The sequence below is a fragment of the Heloderma suspectum genome, chromosome 3, assembly GCF_057233095.1.
Source record: "Heloderma suspectum isolate Gila_16-S chromosome 3, 16-S_ref, whole genome shotgun sequence".
NCBI classification, from domain to species: domain Eukaryota; kingdom Metazoa; phylum Chordata; class Lepidosauria; order Squamata; family Helodermatidae; genus Heloderma; species Heloderma suspectum.
The window spans coordinates 167,100,389-167,116,243 of NC_139460.1; positions in this window are offsets into that span (position 1 = coordinate 167,100,389).

The following is a 15,855-nucleotide window of genomic DNA, read 5'->3' on the forward strand; positions in this document are numbered from 1 at the left end:
CCATGACTTGGGGACCGAAGAAGTGACACTGTTGTATAAACAGCAAATGTCAACTCTGCATCAGTTTCTGGGCATCACCATTCAAGTGATAGGCTAGCAATTTGGAAATGCTGAAGGGAAGGCCCTCTGCTTGAAGGAGAGTGAGAAGGATGATAAAACTGGTAGGCTGTTTTATTTCTAAACAGCCAGGGCTCCAGCCTCCTTAAGAGACACAGTGATCCTCCCTTCTTTCAAATCAGTTCAGGACAAGCTATTGCAAAAGTAAATGGACAACACGTACCCAGCAAAAAGCAATGTTTAGTAGGGATGCTGGAGAAATTCAAGAAGACTAAAAAGAATTCAGATTTCTAAGAATCCGACCTGTGGAATCCATTGCGGACCCCCTTCCTTGGGCCGCATGTAGTCTGTAGACTTTCGGATCATCTTTTTTTTTTTTTACTTTCCTGAAATGTATGCAAATTTATTTATACACCTTTCTGCTCAGACATATGGCATCCTGGAAAATATACACAGGGAAAAGTTGAATGGAATGGGGGACAATACGCTAAACATTGTGAACTAACATAAATTATGTACATTGGTGTGAACCCTCTTAGGAATTATTTGTAGATTTTTCCACATAACAGAAAAAAAGATTTGAATCCATCTGTGAACGGACAGCAGAACAAATGACACCACACAATCCACGAAATACACACAGGATGGATTTCACAAAATTCGGACATCTCTAATGTTTAGCAATGTGTGAGGAAGTGGGGGTGCAAATTTTGGTGCAAATGTTACAAATACATATGAGTATTCCCATTTTCTCATTTGAAATGTTGGGAAGTATGAAAACTGATACAAAAATTGTAAATGAAATAAAAGGAGCATAAAACAATAAACCAGCTATAAACCACCTTGCATGTCGTAGGGCTGGACGAAAGTCACTTACCTTTTCTCGCAGCTTGTTCGCGGTGGGGGAAAGCGCTTCGCTGCTCCCCCCGCGAAGTTCAGGCCGGGGGGGGAGGCTTCCCGCCTCGCCCGGCCGAAATTCAGGCCGGGGGGGGAGGCTTCCCGCCTCGCCCGGCCGAAATTCAGGCCGGGGGGGAGGCTTCCCGCCTCGCCCGGCCGCGAACACGGAAGTTAAAAAAAAAAAAAAAAACGTCCCCTGATAGGCTACGTGACGATTCACGTAGCCTATCACGGCTAGATCTGGAAAGTCAGCCGTGATAGGCTACGTGAATCGTCACGTAGCCTATCACGGGTAACTTTAAAAAAAAAAAAAAGCGCGTACGCGAATGGCGGCCCCCATAGGGAGCCGCCATTCGCGTTCCTTATTTAGTTGCTGTAGTCTACGTAAATGTTTACGTAGACTACGGCGAAAATAAGGGCAACGCTATTTGCGTTGCCCTTATTTTCGCCGTAGTCTACGTAAACATTGACATAGACTACAGCGACCAAATAAGGAAGGGGAATGGCGGCTCCCTATGGGGGCCGCCATTCGCGTACGCGCTTTTTTTTTTTTTTTAAAGTCACCCGTGATAGGCTACGTGACGATTCACGTAGCCTATCACGGCTGACTTTGCAAATCTTGCCGTCATAGGCTATGTGAATCGTCACGTAGCCTATCAGGGGACGTGTTTTTTTTTTCTTTCATTGCAATGGCGGGGGCGGCAGCCGGTCGAAAGACCGGCTGCCGCTCCCGCCCCGCTCGAACACCGGATGAACCGCCAGCCGGACCCGCCGCCGGGAGGGACATTCAGGGAAGGTAAGTCCTGTCCCGGGGGGGGTGGGGGGGGGCGGAGGATTTCTCCCCGAAACTTGTTCGGGGGGCCGAACACGTTGGCGCTCGGCCCCCCGAAGTTTCGGGGAGAAATTCTCCACCATCCCTAGGCCATGTCGTGGCTACCTAAATGGCATTTGGGGGCTGTTCAAAAGTTGGAAGCAATGCCACATAGGTCTTTAAGAAGAAATGAAACAGAAGGTGACTGAAAGGGGAAAATGGCCAGGCAGATTCTAATGCTATCATTTCGGATCTTCTGTGAACATTATATTCAATTTCACAAAAGGCTAGTCACAAGGTATGAAATATCTGCCTAAGTATGTCAGCTCTACACCTTGATAAAGAACATTAGAAATAATTTACAATCAAATTTGCTTCGTGATGCTTCCTGCTGTAATAGTCCATCATTTCAATCCATTGTCGGCACAATGACATCTTTCAATTACTACATCAGTGGTATATATCGAATGCAGCAGAATGATAGTGTGTCAGCAAAGATTTTAGCCTGTGGGAGGATGTCATGAAAAGGCCAGGAAAAGCTCTTCCAAATATCTACTTATTAAAGTAAATGTAAGGTTGCATTTAAGTTAGCAAAAATTAAATCAGTATCCTGAATGAAGCATTGTTCTCCATCAAACCAGAAAAAGAAAGTGAACAGTGCAGTCTTGTACAAGTCTATTCAGAAATGAGTTCAATGGGGCTTACTCCAAGCTAATTGAGCATTCTATTATTCTAATCGATAATTAAAGTGTGGTGTAGTGGCTAGAGCATTGGACTGGGTTCTAGTTCCCACTTGGCCATGGAAACCCACTGGGTGACTTTGGGCCAGTCACAGACTCTCAGCCCAACCTACCTCACAGGGTTGTTGTTGTGAGGATACAACGGTGAGGAGGAGGATAATGTAAGCCGCCTTGGGTTCCTTAAAGAGGAAAAAACGCAGGATTGAAATGTAATAAATAATAAATAAAGTTATGTGGGAATGATCCTGCTCAGTAACCTTTTGAAATACTTGTCAGACACTTACCATGCATAAGGCAGACCAACACTTTAAAAGAAACAGGACAGAAGCCATAGCTTGGAAACTGGTGTTGAATGCTCTTTGCTTATCCTTTTTAGTTATAAGCCTTGTATTTTTTGTAAGATGGGACTCCCAGGTCGGAAGATGGTCAAAATGCTACTCGGGAGGAACAGAGGATAAGTTCAACTAGCCCCAGATGTGATGATGCAGCTAGCTCAAAGCCGAAAGGATGGCTAGTGGCCGACGGTGCTGGTGGTGAACGACGAATCCGATGTTCTAAAGATCAACACTCCATAGGAACTAGGGATGTACGAAACACCTACCTGGCTCCGCGCCGGGCAATCCACGGTGGAGGGGAGGCGCTCCGTTCCTCCCCCCGGAATCCTTGACGGGGGGAGGCGCTCCGTTCCTCCCCCCGGAATGCTGCCCGGCTGGCTCCGCCCCGCGGCCAAGCCGTGGAGCCGCTGGCTGGCTCCGGCCGTCTGCAGCCGGACATCCGGCCACTGGGCAGCCCTGCAGGGATGCAAATGGTGGCTGTTGTAGCCCCTGCCATTTGCGTCCCTGTATTGAGCTGTGATAGGCTACGTAAATACTTACGTAGCCTATCACAGCAGGGGAAAAGAAACCCAGCGTACGCAAATGGCGGTAGCCGCCGCCATTTGCGTATGCTGGGTTTTTCCCCCCTTCTGCAGTGATAGGCTACGTAAATACTTACGTAGCCTATCACGGCCTCTGCAGGGATGCAACTGGCATCCCTGCGTTAGCTGTGATAGGCTACGTAAGTATTTATGTAGCCTATCACAGCTATGAAGAGGAAGACGCGAATGGCGGCCGCAGGATGGCCGCCATTAGCAAAGCAGTGCGGACGGGAGCAGGTAAGTGCTCCGATTCGCATGCCTTTCATGGGTTGGGGGGGCGGGGGCTTTGTTCCGCGATGGATTTCGGGGGGCCGAATGCACTGGCATTCGGCCTCACTGAGATCTGTTGCGGAATTCTCTGACATCCCTAATAAGAACCTGGAATGTAAGATCTATGAGCCAGGGCAAATTGGATGTGGTTATTGGGGAGATGTCAAGATTAAATATAGACATTCTGGGTGTCAGTGAACTGAAATAGACTGGAATGGGCTACTTCACATCAGATGACCACCAGATCTACTCCTGTGGACTAGGGTTTGTGGAGAATTTCTCCCCGAAACTTCGGGGGGCCGAGCGCCAACATGTTCGGCCCCCCAAACAAGTTTTGGGGAGAAATCCTCCGAACCCCCCCCGCCCCCCGCACACACCCCCGGGATGGGACTTACCTTCACCGAATGTCCCTCCCGGTAGCGGGTCCGGCCAGCGGTTCGGCGGGTGTTCAAGTGGGGCAGGAGCGGCAGCCGGTCTTTCGACCAGCTGCCACCGCCGCCATTGCAATCAAAGAAAAAAAAAACGCCCCCTGATAGGCTACATGACGATTCACGTAGCCTATCACGGCTAGATTTGCAAAGTCAGCCATGATAGGCTACGTCAATCGTCACATAGCCTATCACGGGTGACTTAAAAAAAAAAAAAGCTCGTACGGATAATGGCGGCCCCCATAGGGAGCCGCCATTCCCGTTCCTTATTTGGTCGCTATAGTCTACGTAAATGTTTACGTAGACTACGGCGAAAATAAGGGCAACGCTATTTGCATTGCCCTTATTTTCGCTGTAGTCTACGTAAACATTTACGTAGACTACAGCGACTAAATAAGGAACGCGAATGGCGGCTCCCTGTGGGGGCCGCCATTAGCGTACGCGCTTTTTTATTTTTTAAAGTCACCCGTGATAGGCTACGTGACGATTGACGTAGCCTATCACGGCTGACTTTGCAGATCTAGCCGTGATAGGCTACGTGAATCGTCACATAGCCTATCAGGGGGCGTTTTTGTTTTTTTTTTAAACTTTCGCGTTCGCGGCCAGGCGAGGCGGGAAGCCTCCTCCCCGGCCTGAATTTCGGCCGGGACGAGGCAGGAAGCCTCCCCCCCGGCCTGAATTTTGGCCGGGACGAGGAGGGAAGCCTCCCCCCCCGGCCTGAACTTCGCAGGGGGAGCAGCGAAGCGCCTCCCCCACACCGCGACCATCCTTCGACGACAGGTAAGGGACTTTCGTCCACCCCTACTGTGGACAAGAGGACCACAGAAGAAATGGAATAGCCTTCATAATTAATAATAAAGTGGCTAAAGCAGTGCTTGGATGCAATCCAAAAAACGATAGAATGATCTCAATTTGAATTCAGGGTAAGCCATTTAACATCACAGTGATCCAAATATACGCCCCAACCACAGATGCTGAAGAAGCAGATCAGTTCTACGAGGATCTGCAGCACCTACTGGATAGTACGCCAAAAAAAAGATGTTATTTTCATTACAGGAGACTGGAATGCTAAGGTGGGTAGTCAAATGACACCTGGAATTACAGGCAAGCATGGTCTGGGAGATCTAAATGAAGCAGGACATAGGCTGATAGAATTTTGCCAAGACAACTCACTGTGCATAACAAACACTCTCTTCCAACAACCTAAAAGACGACTTTATACATGGACTTCACCAGATGGTCGACACCAAAATCAGATTGACTACATCCTTTGTAGCCAAAGGTGGCAGAGATCTATACAGTCGGAAAAAAACAAGACCTGGAGCTGACTGTAATTCAGATCACGAACTTCTTATTGCACAATTTAGAATCAGACTAAAGAGAATAGGGAAGACCCAGAGATCAGTTAGATATGAGCTCACTAATATTCTTAATGAATATGCAGTGGAGGTGAAGAATAGATTTAAGGGACTAGATTTAGTAGACAGAGTTCCAGAAGAACTATGGACAGAAGTTCACAACATTGTTCAGGAGGCAGCAACAAAAAACGTCCCAAAGAAAAAGAAAACTGAGAAGGCAAGATGGCTGTCTGCTGAGACAGTGGAACTGTGGAAGTAGCCCAAGAAAGAAGGAAAGCAAAAGGCAACAATGATAGGGGGAGATATGCCCAATTAAATGCAAAATTCCAGAGGTTAGTCAGAAGAGATAAGGAATTATTTTTAAACAAGCAATGCGCGGAAGTGGAAGAAGATAATAGAACAGGAAGGACAAGAGATCTCTTTCAGAAAATTAGAAACATTGGAGGTAAATTCCAGGCAAAAATGGGTATGATCAAAAACAAAGATGGCAAGGACCTAACAGAAGCAGAAGAGATTGAGAAAAGGTGGCAAGAATATACAGAAGATCTGTATAGGAAGGATAATAATATCGGGGATAGATTTGATGGTGTGGTCAGTGAGTTAGAGCCAGACATCCTGAAGAGTGAGGTTGAATGGGCCTTAAGAAGCATTGCTAATAACAAGGCAGCAGGAGATGATGGTATCCCAGCAGAACTGTTTAAAATCTTGCAAGATTATGCTGTCAAGGTGATGCATGCCATATGCCAGCAAATTTGGGAAACACAAGAATGGCCAACAGATTGGAAAAAATCAACTTATATCCCCATACCAAAAAAGGGAAGCACCAAAGAATGTTCAGACAATCAAACAGTGGCACTTATTTCACATGCCAGTAAGGTAATGCTCAAGATCTTGCAAGGTAGACTCCAGCAATTCATGGAACGAGAATTGCCAGATGCACAAGCTGGGTTTAGAAAAGGCAGAGGAACTAGAGACCAAATTGCCAATATCCGCTGGATAATGGAGAAAGCCAGGGAGTTTCAGAAAAACATCTATTTCTGTTTTATTGACTATTCTAAAGCCTTATGATTGTGTGGATCATAACAAATTGTGGCAAGTTCTTGGTGGTATGGGGATACCAAGTCATCTTCCTGCCTCCTGAGGAATCTGTATAACAACCAAGTAGCAACGGTAAGAACAGACCACGGAACAACAGACTGGTTTAAGATTGGGAAAGGAGTACGGCAGGGTTGTATACTCTCACCCTACCTATTCAACCTGTACGCAGAACACATCATGCGACGTGCTGGGCTAGATGAAGCCAAGGCTGGAGTTAAAATCGCTGGAAGAAACATTAGCAATCTCCGATATGCAGATGATACCACTTTGATGGCTGAAAGCGAGGAGGAGCTGAGGAACCTTATGACGAATGTGAAAGAAGAAAGTGCAAAAGCAGGGTTGCTGGTAAATCTCAAAAAAACCAAGATTATGGCAACCAGCATGATTGATAACTGGCAAATAGAGGGAGAAAACGTGGAGGCAGTGACAGACTTTGTCTTTCTAGGTGCAAAGATTACTGCAGACACTGACTGCAGCCAGGAAATCAGAAGACGTTTACTTCTTGGGAGGACAGCAATGACAAATCTTGATAAAATAGTTAAGAGCAGAGACATCACACTGACAACAAAGGTCTGCATAGTGAAAGCAATGGTATTCCCCATAGTATCCTATGGATGCGAGAGCTGGACCTTAAGGAAGGCTGAGCGAAGGAAGATAGATGCTTTTGTACTGTGGTGTTGGAGGAAAATTCTGAGAGTGCCTTGGACTGCAAGAAGATCAAACCAGTCCATACTCCAGGAAATAAAGCCAGACTGCTCACTTGAGGGAATGATATTAAAGGCAAAACTGAAGTACTTTGGCCACATATGAGAAGACAGGATACCCTGGAGAAGATGCTGATGCTAGGGAAAGTGGAAGGCAAAAGGAAGAGGGGCCAACCAAGGGCAAGATGGATGGATGATATTCTGGAGGTGACGGACTCGACCTTGTGGGAGCTGGGGGTGGCAACAGCCGACAGGAAGCTCTGGCGTGGGCTGATCCATGAAGTCATGAAGAGTCAGAAGCGACTGAACGAATAAACAACAACAACATTTTTTGTAACATGTAGTTCTACAGCCTTTTTCTTCCATTATGATGGACTTTGGTGGTCAGGCTAGCACAGAAACATTACTTTGGGTTTCCATTAAAAAGAGTTTTATATCAATATTGCCACTTAAACTCAAGGATCGGTCTGCAGCTTTCAGGACATGATTTCTGAGACAATAAAGCCTCTCTGATTTCAAAATATAGGGCAGGATAGGAATACTTTAACAGTGCAATCCTAATAATGTTTAGTCAGACCCAAGTCCCATTGTGCTTAATGGCACTTACTGCCTTGTAAGTGGGCATGGAATTGTAGCTTAAATAGATTTAAAAAATTCTAACGATGTGGGCATAATAATATTAACACAGGAAACAAGCCTACTTTATCTTTTAAAAAAAACATACCATACACACATAATCAGCTACTTTCTCATCATTATGGAGTCTGAGACTGAACATTCTAACTGAAGGATGAGAAGAGAAGAAGTAACTGAAAGGATTTGTTATAACGCTGTTTCCTTCACAAGATGTAGTGATGACCACCAATGTGGATGGCTTAGTTTAGAGGGGGACTAGACAAATTCATGAAGAATATCAATGGCTACTAGTCATGATGGCTGTATATTACCTACAGTATTGGAGGCAGTATGCCTTTTTATACCAGTTGCTGGGGAATATGTGTAAAAGAGTGCTGTTGCACTCACGTCCTGCTTGTGGACTTCCCACAGGCGGCTGGATGGCCACTGTGTGAACAGAATGCTGGACTAGATGGGCCTTAGGTCTGATCCAGCATGGTTTTTATGTCCTTACTTTCTTATGATGATGGTTTAGGAACAAGAACCTTATAGACACTTTATTCTCAAAATACTATCAACTTTAAAATGCACTAACACAGACTTATTGGAATGGAGACTTCCCAGTTTGAAGATGCTATCCACACATTTGCTAACTAATATGTTATATATCAGCTGGTCTCAGAGTACATAGAACTATCCATCCAGGAATTATACTGACAATGTGCCAAAGCCTATCTAATCTGTTTGCAATGAAACAGATTGCAGCTGCCTTTTAATAGAGAAATGTGCTCCACTGAGTCCACCACATGCTGTGTTTTATCTTGCTCTGAATAGCAAAAGTTGCATTGCCTAAAGGAACTTCAAGACTACCACATTTCACTTCAGAACAGGAGACTATTCAAAGGCCCTAGACTTCATTTTATAGTGTGAGTGCATGAACAGTCCTTTCAATATTTTGTTTTTAGTCTTTATAATTCTTCTACTTTGTATAACCTTCTGGAAGTACTAGAATAGCCTTCTTCAACACCCTCCAGGTGTTTTTGACTTCAAATCCCATCAGCTCCAGACAACATGAATAACGATCAAGAATTCTGGGAGTCTCTAGTCCAAACGTTCTGGAGGGCACCAAGTTGACGAAGGCTCCGCTAGATGTCTCACTGCCAGTATATACAATTAGGTAACCCATTTACATTATGCCTCTTTATTGCTGTTGGCTTTACCTACCTATTCATTGCTTTGATACATTGTCTTACATTATTATTTTTGTATGATAGATAGATAGGAATGAGAGAACCAACTAATAAGCCATATAAATGTATTTATTATATATGATTAACATTTATATCTTTACCCTGGCATCAAGGTGACGCAGAACATTTTAAACTGTTGAGAAGGCAGGGTCTGCATGTATTTCACAACAAATAAATAAAAAGCACTGAGAATAAAATGCAAGAATAAAAAGGGGGGACGTAGGCCATGAATGGAGAGGTATGGTCCAGACCAGTTGTTTAAAAAAAGGAAAACAAAGCACTCCCTTTAAGACCTTGCCAGTTCAACATGGCAAGGCCTGCCCTGAACTGGGCATGCTGGTGGGGTCAGCATGCCCAGAGACGTAGGGGATGGGGCCAGCATGCATGGTCCCATCCTATACACCTTTGCCCCTCATGTGTTCAGGTGAATGCCCGAATACGGCTTTAGAATGTCCAAGCTTTATAATGGTGGAATGTAGTTTGATCTCTACAGCTTAACAGGCAATCTCATGGCTCTATAATACTGGGCCTTTTACCTGTCTCACAAATTGTGATGTTTAGACTGGCCATTCTTAGGTACTCCAAGCATTCTTTACCGTTCGAGACTTAACCCTGGGGTTATCCATGTTCTGTTATGAGGAAAGCTTGCAACTAATCTGAAATTTTAGAATAATTAAATTGCTCTTTAAAAAAAAATCAATTTACAGCTGAACTTTATTGCCTGGCCCATTTGGAAAGTAGGTACTGATCATCCATCAATGTTATATGAAATCTCGGGTATAACCGGAAGGCAAAAGGGGGTGGGGGGGCAGTATAACTATGTACAATTAATTAAGTGCAAGAGTGACCTCATTACATTGATGGAGTATAATGCACCAACCTAAAAACAAAAGCAAATTCATTTTGATTAAATATGCATTGATTTACGACAACATATAGCACCCCAGGTTATATGACTTTTAGCGCACATGACTTTCAACTGTAACATAAAACTTGACTCAGAAAGAAAAAAAAAGACCTGGAATGTCTTTTTCCTTAGACGCTTTCTGCCTTTCAGTCAAACAAAAGTCACTTTCAAGAAACTCCTTAAGGTCACCTTCAGCATGCATTTGAATCTAGAGCGATATTATGTCTCTGACAATTGTACTGGTTTGTTATAATATCCAAACCATGTTCTCATTTCCCAGAACAGCTTTACACTGAGTTTTGAAGAAAGTTCATGATGGTTATAGAACCTGATATTCTTGCATCTTTTTCAGGGGGGGGGGGAATAAGCTAAAATGAAATAACAGAGAGAAACAAATAGGAAAGCCAATTGTGTGGGCACAGCCACTGTCATGCATGTCAGGAACTATGTCAGGGACAGGGACAGTGCAGCCCTCTTGATATTGTTGGGCTGCAACTCCCATCATCCCTCACCACTGGCTATGCCAGCTAAATGATGGGATCTGCAGTCCACCAACATCTGGTGGGCCACAAGTTCCTCACCCCTACACTATGTGGACCTAACTAAAGGTCTCACTCCTGAAGATGTGGGGAAAGAGGGTTGCAGTCGCAGAACATGCACTGGCAAAAACTGTGTGTCACTTTCACATTTTTACCCATAATTCCATTCCACCTTGTTTCCACAGTAACCTGCATGTTTCTTTATATACCATTGTCTCAAAATATTAATTTATTGCATATCACAACATTAGGAAAAGTGTGAAATCCTATAGATGGCTAAGTCCAATCCATACATTACTTGAAGAGATGTGGATCATCAGGTCATTTCATCTAGGACTTTGCAAAGACTGAATTCCTCAAGCATCCCTAGGAAGGCTTAATGAGGCCTACCACTTTGCTTTCTTGGGCTTACTCTCCAAGCAGCTCTACTCTCATTCTGCCTGCCTCACCTCCACTATGGTTAACAAGGTTTTTTAATGATGGCTCCTGGTGCAGATCAACCCTGTTATAAAATATTGTATGTGAAACAGATCTTTGAAAGCTTTGACTTTAAAAACCTACATACAGAGCTACAATTTGTTGCCAGTGTATAGTTTATGTCTGAGAAAACTGCCCAGGCAGGGAGAATATAATTAATGCATCTCTCTCAACTGTCTCTCTTTTAGAGAACAGATTATGGGGCATTTTTGTTTTGGTTTGGTTTAGGGCTTTTTTTGCCCCCACAAGGGGTAATATTAGCTTACCTCACACAAAGGATTCTGGAAATGAGAGTATGTGAAATTCCAGTGAATTATTTAATTGTGCAGACTGCAAGTTGTTAGTATTGCTCTTAGGAAGATCACATTTCTACATTGACTTTATTGTTCTATCCCTGGCATGAACAGAAACAATTACCAGGCTAATAAAGCAGTAGGTCAAGTTGCATGGGATTGAAATCATGATGAGGGCAATGACCTGGTTATGCTACAAATTAACTCTGTCTCTCAGCTGTGTTGTTTTTAAACAGCACAAACCTGCCTGCCTCTGCCATAGTAAATGCACATTCTTTGATTAACAAAGAGCTTTCTGCATTTGATCTTCTGGGAATATTTTAAAAAGCTCTACTTTTGTTGTTGCTGTTCTAGCTAATTCAGATATCAATAGTTTCCAAATGTGAATTACAAAAGAACAGGATGAGCCTTTCTTTGGGAAAATGGCAGCATGGGATAGATTCTTTTAAAATTTGAAACAGCCATGTTTGCTTATTCCTCTATCCATGCTGGATGCATCGATTAAAATAGCAAACACTACAACAAAACACTCCCTTGAGATGTATTGCTGTCATGGCCTGGACAACAACATTTTAGTAAAAATTATAAAAAGGAGCTGTATTTTGAATTCAGCAAGGAGTGAAGAGCCATCAAAACTGGCTCTGCCCAGGGACTTAGTCTTGCACAAGCCAAGAATTTCCCACAAACATTTATGCATGTCGGAAGAATGGTTAAAGGCAGCAGCAAGAAATGTGGGAGGAAACAAAGAAAGGCAAATTGTCAGATGGACAAGATAATGACCAGGTCTGGGATTAAACATGGGTTATCTCTCTTCACATATTTGTAGCTGCTTCACACATTGAGTTCACTGCTTGATAACTGCAGTGTCTAATTTTCTTGTGTGGTTGATCATACACACCAAACAATGCACATTTTGCACATGAGAATATGCACAATAACAAAAATGCTTTTGCGCATACAAAAACATGCACATTTTTGCGATCACCATTTTATTTTTTAAATGGCAACTGTGGAGCTCAGCAAGGCCTCTGGGTGAGTGCGCACTGCTCACGAGCGTGGGAGGGGCTCAAGCGCAGTCCAGGGACCAGCGAATGGGGGCAGGGGCTGGGTAGGCATCTGGAGAACCTGGATAGGGGTGAGTTTGCCAATCCCTACAAGAACATATCTTTTCATATAATCAGTGTACTCTGTTCACACATGCAGATGTATGTTATCAAGTGATGAACGTGTATATATGAACTGGTGCTTAATAGTAGTATGGGAAGTTGTCCAGATTTCCAGGTCATACAATTTGAACTGTCCTGCAGTCAGTTAGCAGCTGACTATGCTCACATCACACTGTCAGCTCCATCCAAGCAGAAGGTATACAAGGTGTAAATTTCTTTTAAGTAACAGTATTGTAATAATAAAATTTATAAAACACTATAAATCATTTATTAAAAAATAATGTATAAAACATAACTAAAATTGCAAAACAAAAGGTGCAAGTAAAAGTCAATTTTTTGAACCAAATTCTCAGGAATATAAAAGATGAGCTTCTCCCATGGTGCCTGCCCTGCCCTGCCCTGCCCTGCCCTGCACTGCACTGCACTGCACGTAAGAAGCAGTGCCAAGCAGCTGACAGAGGCTGGAAGGAGGACTCATCAAGCAGGGTGGGGAAGGAAGGCAAAGCCTTCAGCTCCAAGAATAAAACCATACATCCTCTTGGAGGTAAAGGAAGAAAGCAGAGAGAAGCAGCTGGAAGGAAGTCAAATAGAGGAAGAACAAGGAAAGGGAAAGGGAAAGGAAGAGGCAGGATGTGTCACAGCATAAGATGGAGGTTTGCAGGAGATAAATAAAGCCCAGATCTGGCGACTCTCCCTGACCATTTTGAAGAAATCAAAGCAGCTCTTATTTATTTAATTACATTTATATTCCACCTTTGTTCTGTCATGGTGGAACTCGAGGTGGCTACACAGGATTCCGAGGTGGTTCAAGCATTGAGCAGACCCAGACCTGCTTAGCTTTAGCAAAGTGGCTGTCTCATATGCCTTCAGGCCATGCCCTGGGGCCGTAGTGGGAAAGGAAACTGAAGCCTTCCCTCCCAGAAACTGTTTGGTGCCTTTTTCTGAAGTGGAGTGACAGAACTACCCCCCTCCCTAGTATTTTTGTTATTATCTTTCCTTCCTCCCTTGTTTTTGGGTAAACCCTTGCAGAGGAACTTCTCTGCAGTACCACAGAACAGGTCATCACAACTTACGTATGGGTTGGCCCCACAGCTCTGTGGTGCGAATATGAGGATCCAGGCTGTCTTTTGCCTGGGGCAGGTCTCTCTGTGAGGTGCCCGCCAATGTTCCTGGTACATGCCCCAAACACAGATTCCTTGTGTGCATAAAATTGATTCTAGTACAAATGCAGCAGCTTAATAACATTTTAATATTAAATGTTATGTACTATATAAATATATAGGAATTAATAATCTCCTAACTAGACAAGCCCCATAAGCTTATGATAAAATGTGTGTTGCACCCCTGAAGAGTTTCACCCAAGTTCTGCTTCTCCAGAACAGTACACGAACCAGCAGTATATTTAGTTGCTGTGATCAAAAACAAACAATGTTGAAGGAAAGTCTCACAGCAGCTACTCTACTAATGATGCAGAGGCTTCTTTTTTCAAAAAGGACAATAATTAGTAAGATCAGAGTGAGAGGGGAACTACAATGGTATTTTGTTCCCCCTCAAAGGTTTCACTAAGGTCCTAACTGTGCCATACAATCTTTGCAAATCAAATGCAGAGTTTTGTTTTCGCTGGCCTGGGAATTAAAAAAGACTCTGCATCCTCATTTAAAAAAAAACAACACCACACTATGAAAACGAAGTTTGCTGACAATTCAGTAATGAATGTGGATTGTTGAGGAAGATGTCTTAAGCTTTTGTTATGTTTTATCTGTGAGGAAGAATCCTAGGCCAAGGTTGTTGTTGTTGAGTCGTTAAGTCGTGTCCGACTCTTCGTGACCCGATGGAACATAGCACGCCAGACCTTCCTGTCCTGTGCTCTTTCCCAGAGTGTGCTCAAGTCCATATTCATTGCATCGGTGATGCTATCTAGCCATCTCATCCTCTGCCATCCCCTTCTCCTTTTGCCTTCAATCTTTCCCAGCATCAGGGTCTTTTCCAGTGACTTTTCTCTTCCCATTAGGTGGCCAAAATATTTGAGGTTCAGCTTCAGTATCTATCCTTCCAATGAGCAGTCAGGGTTAAGAAGAAGAAGAAGAAGAAAAAGAAGAAGAAGAAGAAGAAGAAGAAGAAGAAGAAGAAGAAGAAGAAGAAGAAGAAGAAGAAGAAGAAGCAGCTTAACTTAAAAAAATTAAAATGCTTAGTTTAGTGACTCAGCATTATTTATTTCTCAGCATTCAACCTGTGAAGGCCCTTGGGTAATAAATATTTTTTCCATATTCAGTCACACAAGAAAGAATAAATACTTATTTGCATGAAGCTAACAATGAAATGGCCTCTACCAATGTGAATGGGGACAAACGTAGGTGATTATTTTGTTACCTGGAGATAAGAGGCAATAAAAAGACCCCTGCTTCTTGCTTTGGCATTATCTGCTTTTGCTGGGCTGCATTTTGGTCTTGAAATTGGAATTGCCTTCTATCGTTCTTCATAAAGCAGCAAGATGTAAACCAGTGACAATGAATCCACCAAACTCAAAAATAAATACCAGCCAAGTTACAACAGCAATATCTAGAAAGAATTTACTAGCTGACAAGAACAACAAAGAATGCTGTTGACACAGATAAATAGATATCTGAGTATTTATGTACAGTTCTGGCATTTGAGCCCAACATATGGGTCAACATATCCCTGAAACTATGGGTATTCTTAAAGTGCTAGGGAAAGGGAGGGGAAAATCACTCAGAACTCATTTCTGGTCTCCTTGCCCCTCTGTAGATTCTGTAAATTTCAAGGGAACAAGTCAACTACTCATCATCACAATCTAGTGTTTCAAATTAAGAAAACGCAGATGTTATATCCAACTTTCTCTCTCAGATTGAACCTGTCAGATCTGAAAAGGCTGTGTGTTTATAGTCCTACATTTCTAAGATAACAATTTCACTCACCTGGAAAATGGCTTGTCTAGAGTCTCATCCTATATCTTACAGGGTGAAACTGAACATTTACAGCAATATGTTTAACTGAAAGTATACAGGAAGTTTCTAATCCTTTCTTCCCTACTTGGCTTTGCTTGCTTTGTGATACAACACAGAAATGCCAAATGCAAACTTAATATGACTGAATAGGTGGAACACAAGGTGAATCACTGGATCTTTTGTCCCAGCACCACCTGATACCATATATTTGAAAGGAATAAAGAATCCATCATATATTTGAAAGGAATAAAATAATCCATCACCTATCCATGGCAGAGGGTGTGTTCCTTGTTGAAATACTGTGCATGTTATGCACCAACTATGATGTTTGCTTGCTGGTCTCTTGGGTTTTTAGACTCACTA